The sequence below is a fragment of the Urtica dioica genome, chromosome 2, assembly GCF_054948205.1.
Source record: "Urtica dioica subsp. dioica isolate 48M chromosome 2, U.dioica_male_clone48M_v1_H2, whole genome shotgun sequence".
NCBI lineage: Eukaryota > Viridiplantae > Streptophyta > Magnoliopsida > Rosales > Urticaceae > Urtica > Urtica dioica.
Genome location: NC_142757.1, coordinates 30706486 through 30721476, shown reverse-complemented (window position 1 = coordinate 30721476; position 14991 = coordinate 30706486).

Below are 14991 nucleotides of genomic sequence, written 5' to 3'. Positions count from 1 at the left end.
ACTTTGTGAAAATCTCATAGATATGGAATTCATGTACAAGATTGCTGAAATGCAATGTATATCACCTCATGTTTTGTTCTTTGGAATGTGAATAAATGAACTGGCCAGTGTCCAAATTGAGTCATGACTCTTTTAAATGAATCAATGTGATTTGTTAGCTCCTCGTCAATACATTGTTTCTAACTTATTCACAAGCGACAAATGAGTTGATGAAATAACAGCTAGAAGGGTAAAGTGGTAATTTTGTAAATCCCGATTAGCTGATGATATTCATAAAGGTTAAACATAGATAATATTCAGTGAATCCAATCATCACAATTAAGTTGAATTCTTGAGTAGAAAATAAATTCATTTGAACCGAGAGATTCTCAGTGTCAACTCTTTAGTGGAGTCAGTTGACATTAAGCTAAACTTGGAAAAAGTTTGTGAACTTTTGAGTCCAAGTATGTTAGCTCAAGCTTTGTTCATTTGGATCCATGAGGTCACTGTCACAAATCATATCAATTAGGATTAGTTAAACTAGAAGCTAAGTCAAAACAAGAACGAGACAAGTTTTATGAAAATTGTCTAAATGGTATTTTTGTCTTTTTGGACATAGGATGAAGTGAATGTCGATAAATTTTTTGACATTTTCATATGATGACAAATAAACCACTCGCCCATGATAAGATTTTGGGCCTTGAGGATTAATTTCATTTCATGGAATTTTACTTGAGAATTCCTAATGGGCCTTTCTTATGTTGTCATGAACAAATGAAGAAAAATCTAGAAGCACCTTCTAGAAGGTGTTTTGGCCGTCCAACCCAAAAGAAAAGAGAGACGAATTTTTGTGCATTGATGTATCAAGATACTTGCCAAAAGAAAAAGAGGAAACAAATTTCCTCCATGAGGAAAGAAGGGGATCGGCCAACTAGAGTCAGGGGAGAAGAAAAATAAAAGAGGAAACAAAACCAAGGCTTCTAGAAGACATGCCTTGGCTGTGTGACTCAATAGGATGAAGGGCAATATTTGCTCATGAATATGTGATATTCTATAGAAGAGGAAACTACCTTGTTGAAGGTAATCTCTCTCCTATAATTAGAGCACTCATTCCTCTTATTTTAATTCCAAAGTTTTAGAGATTGAGAGCTTCTCTCTCTAGCTTGGCCGCCCCTCTCCCTATCTCTCTCTAAGTTCTTTTTCGTTTTCGTTTTGGCACCTAGGTCCACATTTGACCTAGTGTTTTAGCTCTTCGACTCTTAGACTTGTTCTTGAGTTGCCGTGTTTAAAAGTACCCACCCTCTAATTCCTTTCTCTCTCGAGTGATTCATGTGATAGAAACTTTCGTGGTTACTCGAGTTTCCCGAAAAACGAAGAAAGACGAGCAGCGTGGGAAAACGAACGTTTCAACCTTTCTAAGGCTTCTCAACGTTCAAGCTTCACAAAGGTTATTAAACGAGTATTGCTTTTAGATAGTTTTAAATATAAACATGTGCTTGCTCTTTGTCTAGGTTAGTAAAATCATTTTACTTGTTTAAAAGAAAATTTTTAATTTATGCCGCTTGCTCGAAGCGTTAACTCTTTTCTTAACCCTAGATCAATTCCAACAGCCATTGATGATGATCGGTAAAGAGTGCGCAACCAAGATAAGGAGAAGAGTTGAGGCTTGGATCATGAAGAGAAGAGCGGAATGAGCTCTTATAGCATATGACGACCAAAGCCTTTAGAAGTTAGAAGAAGATCGAGAAAGGTTGAGAGAGAAGCGAATGGAATCGGAGAAAGAAAAATGAATCATTTTTTTCTTATTGAATGACAAAAGTTGATAACAACTTTGAATATGAGTTATTAACAAACAAAACATAAATACAAACCATCCAATACGAGCTTGACAACACATTAAAATGCCAACTCACGCGCGGCAGCAAGATAAAAAGACTAAAATGTCCGACAATTGCCCTTGATTCTTATGATTTCCTCAACTGTAAACACCATGTCTAGACCAGCTCAGGAATTACTTAATGTGGTTAAGATGGTTGTTCAGGTTGTAGGTTGAACTATTTATTGATTTTGTTTTTAATCAGATTAATCAAGAAGATAAATAGCAAACAATCAAACAGAAAGCAAAAAAAAAAAAAAAAACACAAGACAAGTGGTAACCTTGTTCGGTATAAACAACCTACTCAGGGGACTGATACGTCCAAGTGAAAACAATCAACCATAATCAATCAAAGTTATAGGAATATTAAGTTTGACAAAGCTGTCATTCGCAAACACCTCTATCTTTGATTATCTTCAATCAATGTGAATTCGAGCTCCCCTCAGGTCTAGAGACTCTCACTCTCTCTATCTCTCTCTCTCTATGTTTCACTCAATCTTCTCCCAAAGATCAATAGCACATCAATATGCAAAACATGATATCGCACTCAATACGACGGTACATAAACTGTGAGTTGTTCTAAGTCTATTGTCGATGAGAATCTCTAAAATGGAGAGACAGACACAAGAACTGTGGTTCGTGAATTTGCCAAACAATTAAAGAACCAGAGGACCATACATATCGTCTAGGTGGAATATATATATATATATATATATATATATATATATATATATATATATATATGGTTTGGTTCCCAAATCCTGCGCTAAAAATCAAATCAATCGGATTCTCCAAATCCGATATTATTCTTCCAAGGAAATCGGGTAACTAACCAAAAGTAATTAGTTACTGATTCTGTTGTCAATGGTGCCCACAAGAAGAGTTGTAGTCTTTATTTTGTACATTTGATGTAATAAACTCTCATGAAGACTCTTGCTTGTAATTGCCTATTCATTTAATAATAAAGTTGAAACGTTCATTCATTCTTTCTTTGTTTGAAGCTTTATGATAAAACCTTAGTCTTTTAGTCCATAACCAAACTTAACAACTTACGAAGAGACAAATGTAGATTTGCATGAACAAACTCTTCGTAGTTTGCTTAAAACATTATATATTCGCAATCTTAGGGTTAAAGGACTATTGATCTCAGTATGATTGTTAGAAGAATCTATGATGTTTGGTTATGAGGCATTGAGAGTTGGAGACTCTATAGTTCTTCTAGGTATCTTCCAAAGGTACTGAATTGACCAGTGCACTTCTAGAGACAAGATAAGAACAAACCATTTAACCTCTTATGTCTCGAAGTCACTATGTATGAATTGCATCATGCTTACCTTAATCCTGAAATGAGACATGCCATTTCACAGCTTACGTATTCTCATTTGAGAAAGTCAGAGTTCGGACTCACTATGTGATTCCGAACAGGGCCTATTGGTGAAGTACTAAGTTGTGAGAATGTCATGAGTAACTTTGTGAAGTTCTCATAGATATGGAATTCATGTACAAGATTGCTGAAATGCAATGTATGTCACCTCATGCTTTGTTCCTTGGAGTGTGAATAAATGAACTGGCCAGTGTCCAAATTGAGTCCTGACTCTTTTGGATGAAACAATTTGACTTGTTAGCTCCTCGTCAATACATTGTTTCTAACTTATTCACAAGCGACAAAGGAGTTGAGGAAATAACAGCTAGAAGGGTAAAATGGTAATTTAGTAAATCCTGACTAGCTGATAACATTCATGAAGGGTAAACATAGATAATATTCAGTGGATCCGCTCATCATAATTAGGTTGAATTCTTGAGTAGAAAATAAATTCATTTGAACCGAGAGATTTTCAGTGTCAACTCTTTAGTGGAGTCAGTTGGTATTAAGCTAAACTTGGAAAAGGTTTGTGAACTTTTGAGTCCAAGTGTTTAGCTCAAGCTTTGTTCATTTGGGTCCATGAGGTCACTGTCACGAATCACATCGATTAGGAATAGTTAAACTGGAAGCTAAGTCAAAACAAAAACGAAAATAGTCAAAAGGGTATTTTTGCCTTTTGAGACAAAGGATGAAATGAATGTCAATATTTTTTTTTACAAGTTCATTTGATGACTTAATATCACTCGGCCATGACTTGATCATTGGGCCTTGTGAATTAATTTCATTTCATAAGAATTTTATTGAAAATTCCTAATGGGCATTTTTCATGTTGTCATGAACAAGTGGAAAAGCTTCTAGAAGGCCTTTCTTGAATGAGATAGGCGCCCAACATACCCAAGAGATAGAGCGAATATTTTGTGCATAAATGTATGAAGATACTTGCCAAAAGAAAAAGAGGAAACAAATTTCCTCTAAGGGAAATGAGGTAGGCGCCCAAGTTTAGAAAGAAGCAAGGCAAGGAACAAAAAAGGAAACAAATCCAAGGCTTAATGAAGCCTACCTTGGCCGAGTATGTCTTAGAGGAAAAGAGGAAATTGGCTCATTAAAATGTGATATTCTATAGAAGAGGAAACTACCTTATTGAAGGTAAGACCTCTCCTATAAATAGGAGCCTCATTCTTCTCATTTTTCTCATTCCACATAAGTTAGAGATTGAGAGTCTCTCTCACTAGAACTTGTGGTTGCCGCCCCTCTCTCTCTCTCTCTAGTTTATTTTCGATTTTTTGTCTTGGAACCTAGGTCCTCTTTTGACCTAGTGTTTAGCTCTGCGACTTCAAGACTCGTTCTTAAGTCGTAGTGTTTAAAAGTGCCCACTCACTGTTTCCTTTTATTTCGAGTGATTTAGTGATAGAAACCATCGTGGTTGCTCGAGGTGCCGAGGAAAGAAAGAGAGACGTGCTGCGAGGGGAGACGAGCGTTGCAAACTTTCCAAAAGCTTCTTCAAAGTTCAAGCTTCAAGAAAGTTTAGTAAACTTCTATACTCATAATAGTTTTAAATTACATGTACTTGCTCTTTGTCTAAGTTAGTAAAAAACTGTTTTTACTTGAAAAGAAAATTTTTAAAATTCCGCCGCTTTGCGAAGCGTTAAACTTTTTCTTAAACCCTAGATCAATTCCAACAAATGGTATCAGAGCTATGGTCAAAGATTAGCATGTACATGTTTTTAAAATTATGAGCTTGAAAATCATTTTCGAAAGTTTACTAATTTTGTGACAAGTTAGAATTGTTATCTTAGATTTTTTTTTAATTTATTGCTCATGCCTTTAAATTAAAAATCATGTTGATTTTCTATGATTTTGGGATGTTTTTAAAACACATTAGAATCAGTTCAAAAATTTTTTAATTTTTTATATTGAAAAACGTGTTTTAAAGGTTTGAGAGTTTTCGAGTAAAATTTTGTGACTAGTTATATTGTCTTGCTCGTTTTTTTTTTTTATTTGAATCGTTTTATGCTTGTTGTTATTTCTTTTATTTTATGTTATTACCTTGCTAATAAAACACAAATAAAATCTTTAGCAACCTTCATAAAACGTTCCGTTACACTCGATTCTTTTTCGCACCTAAAAAGGACTAAGCTTTAATTATTTCTTTTTCTTCGAGCTGGAGTAAAAGCCGCAGTAAAAGTGGCATAACTCTCTGCTCAGAAATCTAAATTTAATTATTCTTAAACCAAATTAAAGCTCTGTCTGTCCTCTGTCCAATGCCACCGGTTTCAGGTCAAACGGACATCGGAGCCGCCAGTTATGGCGATTTTACTTTGAGGTGCGCGGCTGTTCCGAAACTCCAGTTTTTAGAATTCCGGATTTTCAGCCCCACTACCATGAGTTATAGAACTCTAATGAGAAAAATTTCTTGAGCAAAAATGTTTTTCATAAGATTACAAACATGATGTGTAAGATTAAAATGTTTTGATTTTTGAAAGTTTAATTGAAATTGAATTTTTACAAAACTAGTTTGAATTTTGAAAAACCGTTTTCACTTTCAAACTTGAAAATATTTTGTCATCCAAATCAAAGAAGTTTTCAAAATGTTTTCAAAACTATATCTATATCACATATGTTCAAAATCTATATGCTCTTGAAATTTTGAGTGGGAGGTCTCTTCGTAGACAAGCCGAAAAATAAAAAGATGTGTAATCTCAAACTTTCAAGTGTTCGAGTGAGTTGAAGTTCACACTTCCCTCACGCACTTTCCCGAAATAGAAAAATAGGAAAAGATCGAGTATGTACCTTGTGCCTTTATGCACTAATACTGTTCTGAACATGTCGATCTAGGATTCTCTTCTAGTTGTCCGCTCTGTCGCTCTTTAACTAGGAAATCTGTCTCCGAACTTATAAGAGTCGATGAACCAACTCAAAAAACTAAGTGGGAGGGTTATACTTGTTGTTTGTAACCCACGATCCCCAACACTAATGAAAGAAGCAATTAACGTGGGACTAAGAGCCGCTCTTGCGACCCTCACTTAAATTGGAGTACTCCAAGGCGTTCTTGCTTCGATCATTGCTCAATGAGCTACGTCCGAGAGTGAGACGATGATGACAAGGCCTCCCCTTGGGGGATTATTTTTCAAAGTTGACCTTTTGGACTAAGTGGTTGGTTGCACACTTAGGCTCAATCCCTAGTAATCCTCCCTTGAGGCTCTGCGAAAGGATGTGAGTGATCAAACAAGTTTAAAAGGTGGCTAGTCAAAATTGGTGTATTGACATCTTGGCTAAGCATTAATGATGTATCATTTACTTATAAATGGAGATTTTTTGCGGCCTTCTCTTGAGGGAGTAAATTATCGTTTGGTTTATAACACCTTTGGATTTTACAAAGTCTTAATAAAACTTAAATCCTAAACCAAAGACTAATCATAAACTTGTTTCAACTTTTATAGACAATGTGTCTCTCAACCCTCTCTCAACCATTATTTCCTCGAATAAACTTGAAGGCGACAATTACGTCGACTGGAAACGTAACCTCGACATAGTCCTTACTGTCGACAAGCACAAATGGGTTCTCACCACCCACTGTCCTCAAACGAATGAAGATTCGACGCAAGAGGAAAAAGACGCCCTGGCGGCCTGGCTTCGATCCGATGAGATTGCGAGGTGTTATATTTTGGCATCGATGAAAAATGTGTTGCAACAACAACATCGTGATTACGAAACTGCCACCGATATGCTCTACAATCTCCATGAGATGTTTGGAGGGCAAGGACGTCAAGCTAGGCAACAAGCGGTCCGACAATTCATGAACTGTCGTATGAAGGCTGGAACTCCCGTTAGAGATCATATGATGCTGATCATTAGCTATCTAAACGAAATGGAGATCCTTGAATCTGAGATTGATGGGGAGACTAAAATAGATATGATCTTGGAAACTCTCCCCGAAACCTTTGATACCTTCAAGTTGAATTATTTCATGAACAAGCTAGAGTACACTGTTATCGAGCTCATGAAGGAACTTCAAACCGCTAAGGCACTCACTAAGAAAAAGATGGCTCAAGGAGAAGTACATGCTACTGCCTCCACCTCTGGATCTAAGAAGAGACCTCTCAATGCCGAGAAGAAGAACCAACCTAAGGTTCAAACGAAGAAGAAGGCGCATTGTTATCTCTCTCTCTCTCTCTCTCTCTCTCTCTCTCTCTCTCTCTCTCTCTTATTTTCACTTTCTCCCACCGATCGATGATAAGTTCTTCTAAATCTTTTGTCACATTGTTCGTTTTTGTTTCTTCAACTTAACTTGTTCTTTCTCTTTTACAATGACGATCGTTTCTCTCTCTTTCTCCACGGCTTCGTCTTTGTCAAAGCTCTCAATCAAGCTCACATGCGATTCCATGATTCTTTCGGCATCGATTCGGAATCACTTATGATTGTGATTTAGGGTTAGGGCGAAAACCCTTTTGTTCCTTGATGGACGTTCATCTTCGAAGGTACGTTCCTGTGATGTGTAATGTTCATAACTCTATATATGTGTTCATAGGTACACCAAGATATGAAATCTCCTATTTATCATGACTTCATGTATACAGGTCAGTACGCGTCTATTCATGTGTGTATACGTGTGTCCATTTGTGCTTTGTGTGTGTAAATAAATACTTGATTTCTCCTCTTTTCTGATTGAGTTTTGGTGGATCAAATTTGGGGTTTGTGTGGGATTTGAACAATACAGTCAGTTTTTTTATGAATGATCGAAGTACTTTTTTTTCATTTGGTAATTGATTTATTCATGAGTTTTCTATTTTATTTTTGAGAAAGATCAGAGGAAAATAGAATTTTAAATGTTTGGTTATTTGATGAGTTTAGGGAGAAAAAAAAAATCTCTGTTTGGTTATGGGAATAGCGGTTGATTTTTTATTTTTTATTTTTTTTATACTGATTAATGTTAACATTTGAATAACACTCTTCGAACATGGATAGATAGCTTCACACTTATATCTCAGGTAGCATAGATTTTTCCGTTGTGTTTTTGTTTCTAATTATTCATGATCGTATATGTGTGTTGAAATTTTTATTGATTTTAAACTGAAAAATCCGAAAATTTTAATAAGCAAGCAAATGAAGGATTATTATGTGGAGTCTGGTTATTAAGAATGATGGGTTTCTTTGCAGGTTTGAGGAGAATGGTAGGGTATATATATATATATATATATATATATATATATATATATATATATATCGGATCATCAGATGACCTCTTTGGAAAATAAATGACTTTTCTGGAAAAGTCTAGAGAATCATTCAATGAAAGGAGAAAAAGTCAAATAATCTCGGGACTTTTCGGGAACTTAGCAGATGGTGCTGCTACAATTGGTGGCGAACTCGCTTTGGGAAAAGAACTTCAGAGAACAATTATAATTTTTACTGCAATAGTCTTTATTGTATCAGAGTGGCATTTTTGTAGATATGATACTATTAAAGGGCATTTTCGTAATTTCAACAAACGGTGTAACAGTGTTTTGACACTGAATGAACAGTAAATTCGGGTTTCTATTTATATATATATAATAATGTATATATAGATATATGTATCTTTCCAGTAGAAGACTTGCATTCATTCGTACAAACATATATAGAACAAAAAACTATACACACGAGAGCAATCTTTGCTGTAATGTCATACTTTTAACTCTCACCAAAGTAAATACCCTCTTCCTAAACAGTTTCACTGAAGTCATAATTCTACACATTCTCTCTCTCTCCCCTTGACCTAGACGAAAAGGGGAGATTTTGAAGGCCTCGGATAGGAAGTCACAGGGGAATTGCCTGTGGCTCCACTTCTCAATTTTAGAGCGCTGTTGCCAATTTGGTTCTCTTTATGCGCGTCTTTTGGATCCAAAAGCTGCTCCAAAGTCTGAACGACCTCGTCCATGTCTGGCCTGTACTTGGCATCTATGGAGAGGCATTGAAGCGCTAAGTTGGCTGCCTTGTGGGCCAAGTTAAGTGAGTACTGGCCTTCGAGGCGAGAATCCATTACATGAAGAAGCCTCCGTTTGTTTGTGAGGTACGGCTTTGCCCACTCCACAAGGTTGTCCCGCCTACCTCAAAACAAAAGTAAAAGGTATTGTACTTATTACTGAAGCTTGTTTAGTAGCTGATAATGTATCATCGTGGATTATTGACTCCGCTGCTACTAACCATATTTGTTGCTCCTGAACTGGTTTTAGGAAAAGCAAAAGCTTAGAGGATGGCGACTTCTGCTTCAAGTGGGGTGATGGGAGCGTGGTGTCTGCGAAGGCTGTGGGATCCGTGACGCTATCTTTTGAAGATCGAACTTTAAATTTGAATAATGTTTATTATGTTCCTTCCTTTGGGAAAAACCTAATATCTGTTGCTCAACTTTTCGAGCAAGATTATTATTTAAAGTTTATAAAGAATGGAATTCGTATTTCTTTTTCTAATTCTTTTGTCACTGATGCATGTATGAAGAATGGTCTTTTTTACATTTATCCCACTCAACCTTCCATCTTAGACACCGAAATAGATAATGATCTAATTAGGGAGCCAAAAAGGATCAAACTTTCTGAACCTCTGATCTAACAAAATCAACATACCTATGGCACTTAAGACTTGGTCATATCAGTCTAGATAGGATTAAGAGACTTGTGAGGGATGGTCCACTCCAAGCCTCTGCAATAGGTTCATTACCTACTTGTGAATCCCGCATAGAAGGAAAAATGACTAAGCGACCTTTCTCCGATAAGGATTGAAGAGCCACTGAGTTGCTGGAACTAGTACATTCTGATGTATGTGGTCCGCTCAACCAACAGGCACATGGAGGATACGAATACTTCGTTACCTTCACTGATGATTACTCGAGATATGGTTTTGTCTATTTGCTCAAACACAAATCCGAGACCTTTAACGTATTTAAGGTCTTTAGGGCTTTAGTGGAAAAGCAAACTGGCAAAGTGATCAAAACCCTTCGATCTGATCGAGGTGGTGAGTATATGTCTGGAGAGTTCGATGACTTTCTTAAAGAAGAAGGTATCGCTTCTCAGCTTACCGCACCTGGCACACCTCAACAAAACGGAGTGTCAGAGAGAAGAAACCGAACTCTTATGGAGATGGTTAGATCAATGATGAGTTACTCATCACTCCCTCTTTCCTTTTGGGGATATGCCCTCGAAACAGCCGCTTATATTCTAAACCAAGTTCCGTCCAAAACGGTTCTTGGTACTCCTTATGAACGATGGACTGGCCGTAAAGTGAATCTTGGCCGCATCAAAATTTGAGTTGCCCTGCACACGTGCTAAGGCAAAAGACTAGCAAGTTGGCTAGTAGGTCAGAATTGTGTCTGTTCGTTGGATATCCAAAGGAAACCAAGGGTTTTACCTTCTATAGTCCCGAGGACGATAAGACTTCCGTTAGCACGAATGCTTGTTTCCTTGAGGAGGACTTTATGAAGGATGCGAAACCTAGAAGCAAAATTGTGCTTGAAGAAAAGTTGGGTGAGGAAGCTTCTACCTCATCTGTAAGAACTGTTCTTACCCCAACTGAAACACAACCTGACTCATCAAAGTCTCGTCAAGTAGTACTTCTACGTAGTGGGAGGGCTACTCAAAAGCCTGACAGGTACATGTATTATGGAGACTCTCTCGTAGCCGTCTCTGACATGGATGATCATGTTTCCTATAGCCAAGCGATGGCTTGTTCTGAATCAAACCTTTGGCTTGACGCCATGAAAGTTGAAATGCACTCGATGTATGTCAACAAAGTCTGGAAACTTGTAGACCTTCCTGAAGGGATTAAACCCGTAGGGTGTAAGTGGATATACAAGAAGAAAAGGGGTCCTGATGGGAACGTCGAGACGTTCAAAGCACGACTTGTGGCAAAGGGTTATACCCAACAAGAAGGGATTGACTATGAAGAAACCTTCTCGCCAGTCGCGATGCTTAAATCCATCCGCATACTCCTATCCATAGCTGCAGCTCTCGACTATGAGATCTGGCAAATGGATGTCAAGACAGCTTTTCTGAATGGCAATCTTGACGAGCGCATTTACATGGCTCAACCAGACGGTTTCATGGAAGAAGGTCAAGAGACCAAGGGTTTTATGTTGCTTAAGTCCATTTATGGATTAAAGCAAGCATCTAGGTCATGGAATATTAGATTCGATGAAACTGTAAAGAGCTTCGGCTTTGAACAGTCAATAGATGAGCCTTGTGTTTACAAGTTAATACACGAAGGCAAAGTTGTGTTTCTGGTACTATATGTCGATGATATACTACTCATTGGTAATGACGTGGGTAAGTTATCTAAGGTTAAGGTCTGGCTGGCAAAGCAATTCGATATGAAGGATCTAGGAGAAGCCGCGCACATTTTGGGAATCCAAATCTTTCGAGATAGGAAAAACCGGACCCTGTCGCTCTCTCAAGCATCTTATATTGATAAGGTGATGGATCGCTTCTCGATGCAAGACTCCAAGAAGGGTCAAACACCCTTTAGGCATGGAGTTTCACTCTCTAAGGACCAGTCTCCCAAGACTGCACAAGAGATTGAAGACATGAGGAAGATTCCTTACGCCTCTGCCGTAGGAAGCCTCGTGTATGCTATGCTTTGCACTAGACCTGATATATGTTTCGCCGTTGGCGTAGTTAGCCGTTTCCAATCCAACCCTGGACCCGAGCACTGGATTGCTGTTAAGCATGTTCTGTGTTCATCCTTAATGGTGGAGCTGTTGTGTGGAGAAGTATTAAGCAATCTTGCATTGCTGACTCCACAATGGAAGCAGAATATGTGGCTGCTTGTGAAGCATCCAAAGAGGCTGTATGGCTTAGAAAATTCCTTAAGTATTTGGAAGTTGTTTCAACCGTCGACGAGCCCATGACCCTTTATTGTGACAAATAGTGGGGCTGTCGCTAACTCAAAGGAACCTAGAAACCATAAGCGCTCTAAGCATATTGAGAGGAAATACCATTTGATTCGAGAGATCGTGCAGCGCGGAGACGTGGAAGTGAAGAAGATCTCAACGGTGGACAACCTCGCAGATCTATTCACCAAGGCCCTAGCGAACAAGGTCTTCGACCAAAATCGTGAGGGATTAGGCATGAAGGACTACACACATCTTCTTTGAGTCAAGTGGGAGTTTGTTGTCAATGGTGCCCACAAGAAGAGTTGTAGTCTTTATTTTGTACATTTGATGTAATAAACTCTCATGAAGACTCTTGCTTGTAATTGCCTATTCATTTAATAATAAAGTTGAAACGTTCATTCATTCTTTCTTTGTTTGAAGCTTTATGATAAAACCTTAGTCTTTTAGTCCATAAACAAACTTAACAACTTACGAAGAGACAAATATAGATTTGCATGAACAAACTCTTCGTAGTTTGCTTAAAACGATATATTCGCAATCTTAGGGTCAAAGGACTATTGACCTCAGTATGATTGTTAGAAGAATCTATGATGTCTGGTTATGAGGTATTGAGAGTTGGAGACTCTATAGTTCTTCTAGGTATCTTCCGAAGGTACTGAATTGACCAGTGCACTTCTAGAGACAAGATAAGAACAAACCATTTAACCTCTTATGTCTCGAAGTCACTATGTATGAATTGCATCATGCTTACCTTAATCCTGAAATGAGACATGCCATTTCACAGCTTACGTATTCTCATTTGAGAAAGTCAGAGTTCGGACTCACTATGTGATTCCGAACAAGGCCTATTGGTGAAGTACTAAGTTGTGAGAATGTCATGAGTAACTTTGTGAAGTTCTCATAGATATGGAATTCATGTACAAGATTGCTGAAATGCAATGTATGTCACCTCATGCTTTGTTCCTTGGAGTGTGAATAAATGAACTGGCCAGTGTCCAAATTGAGTCCTGACTCTTTTGGATGAAACAATGTGACTTGTTAGCTCCTCCTCAATACATTGTTTCTAACTTATTCACAAGCGACAAAGGAGTTGAGGAAATAACAGCTAGAAGGGTAAAATGGTAATTTAGTACATCCCGACTAGCTGATGACATTCATGAAGGGTAAACATAGATAATATTCAGTGGATCCGGTCATCATAATTAGGTTGAATTCTTGAGTAGAAAATAAATTCATTTGAACCGAGAGATTTTCAGTGTCAACTCTTTAGTGGAGTCAGTTGGCATTAAGCTAAACTTGGAAAAGGTTTGTGAACTTTTGAGTCCAAGTGTTTAGCTCAAGCTTTGTTCATTTGGGTCCATGAGGTCACTTTCACGAATCACATCGATTAGGAATAGTTAAACTGGAAGCTAAGTCAAAACAAAAACGAAAATAGTCAAAAGGGTATTTTTGTCTTTTGAGACAAAGGATGAAATGAATGTCAATATTTTTTTTTTTGACAAGTTCATTTGATGACTTAATATTAGGGATGGCAATTTCGTGTTCGTGTCGTAATCGTGTCGTGTTAATCGTGTTTGCATAAATAATTGTTAGAACCAAATCCGACCATTTATTAATCGTGTTTGAAGTCTAGATCCAAATCCGACCATTTATTTTTTTACAGATCCATAACCGTTTAAATTAAACCATTAAATAGTCGTGTTAAATGGATTATTTAATCGTGTTTTAATCGTGTTTAGACATTCGGACTTAGTGATATTGAGCTTTCTCTGAGACAAATTATTATATATATTACTTTACATTTAATCTTTCCCTTTTAAAGTATGTTGCAAACTGCAACGTGTACAATGAAATAGGTGAAATGACTTTTAATGATAATTACTTTTAAATTTTAATGACTTTTAATGACAAGTTGCATAGAGCCACAGACCTAATTGTTTTTTTTTTCAAACAAAGAATTAGTCAAATATCAATTGAAAAAGAGAGGTAAAACAAAATAAAAATATTAGATTGAAATTGAATTTCATTGGAAAAAAAGGAGGGAATGTTATGGAGGGATATAATATCTTAATATTAATATAAAAATTCATAGTTACATGAAATAATAATAAAAGTTTATAATTATATGAAATAATAATAGTTTGTTAATTACATACAAAAATATCATTGGTAATGTAAAGTGAATTAATAAATTTTCTATGATAATTTGAATTTTGAATTGTGATTGTTCGATATTTAATTGAATTTAATATCGAATAATAAAATAAAATTGAATACGTAACGTTATTATGAGACTATTGTTAGTGTATATGTGAATTGTGAATTATGATTGTTCGATATGAATTTAATCGAAAACAAATAAAATTGAATATGATATGTTATTGTGAGACTATTGTCTGCGATTGTTCAATACGAATTGAATTGAAATAAAATAAAAGTGAATATGATATGTTATTATGAAACTATGTGAATTGTGATTGTTCTATATGAATTGAATTGAAATCTAATAAAATTGAATATGATACGTTAATATTAAACTATTGATATTGTGAATTGTGATTGTTCGATATGAATTGAATGGAAATAAAATAAAATTGAATATGATATGTTATTATGTGACTATTGTTATTGTGATTGTGAATTGTGGATGTTCGATATGAATTGAATTGAAATTAAATAAAATTGAATATGATACGTTATTATTTGACTATTGATATTGGGATTGTGAATTGTGAATTGTAATTGTTCGATACGAATTTAATTGAATTGAAATCAAATAAAATTGAATACGATAAGTTATTATGAGACTATTGTTATTGTGATTGTGAATTGTGGTTGTTCGATATGAATTGAATGGAAATCAAATAAAATTGAATACGATACGTTATTATGAGACTCATGTTATTGTGATTG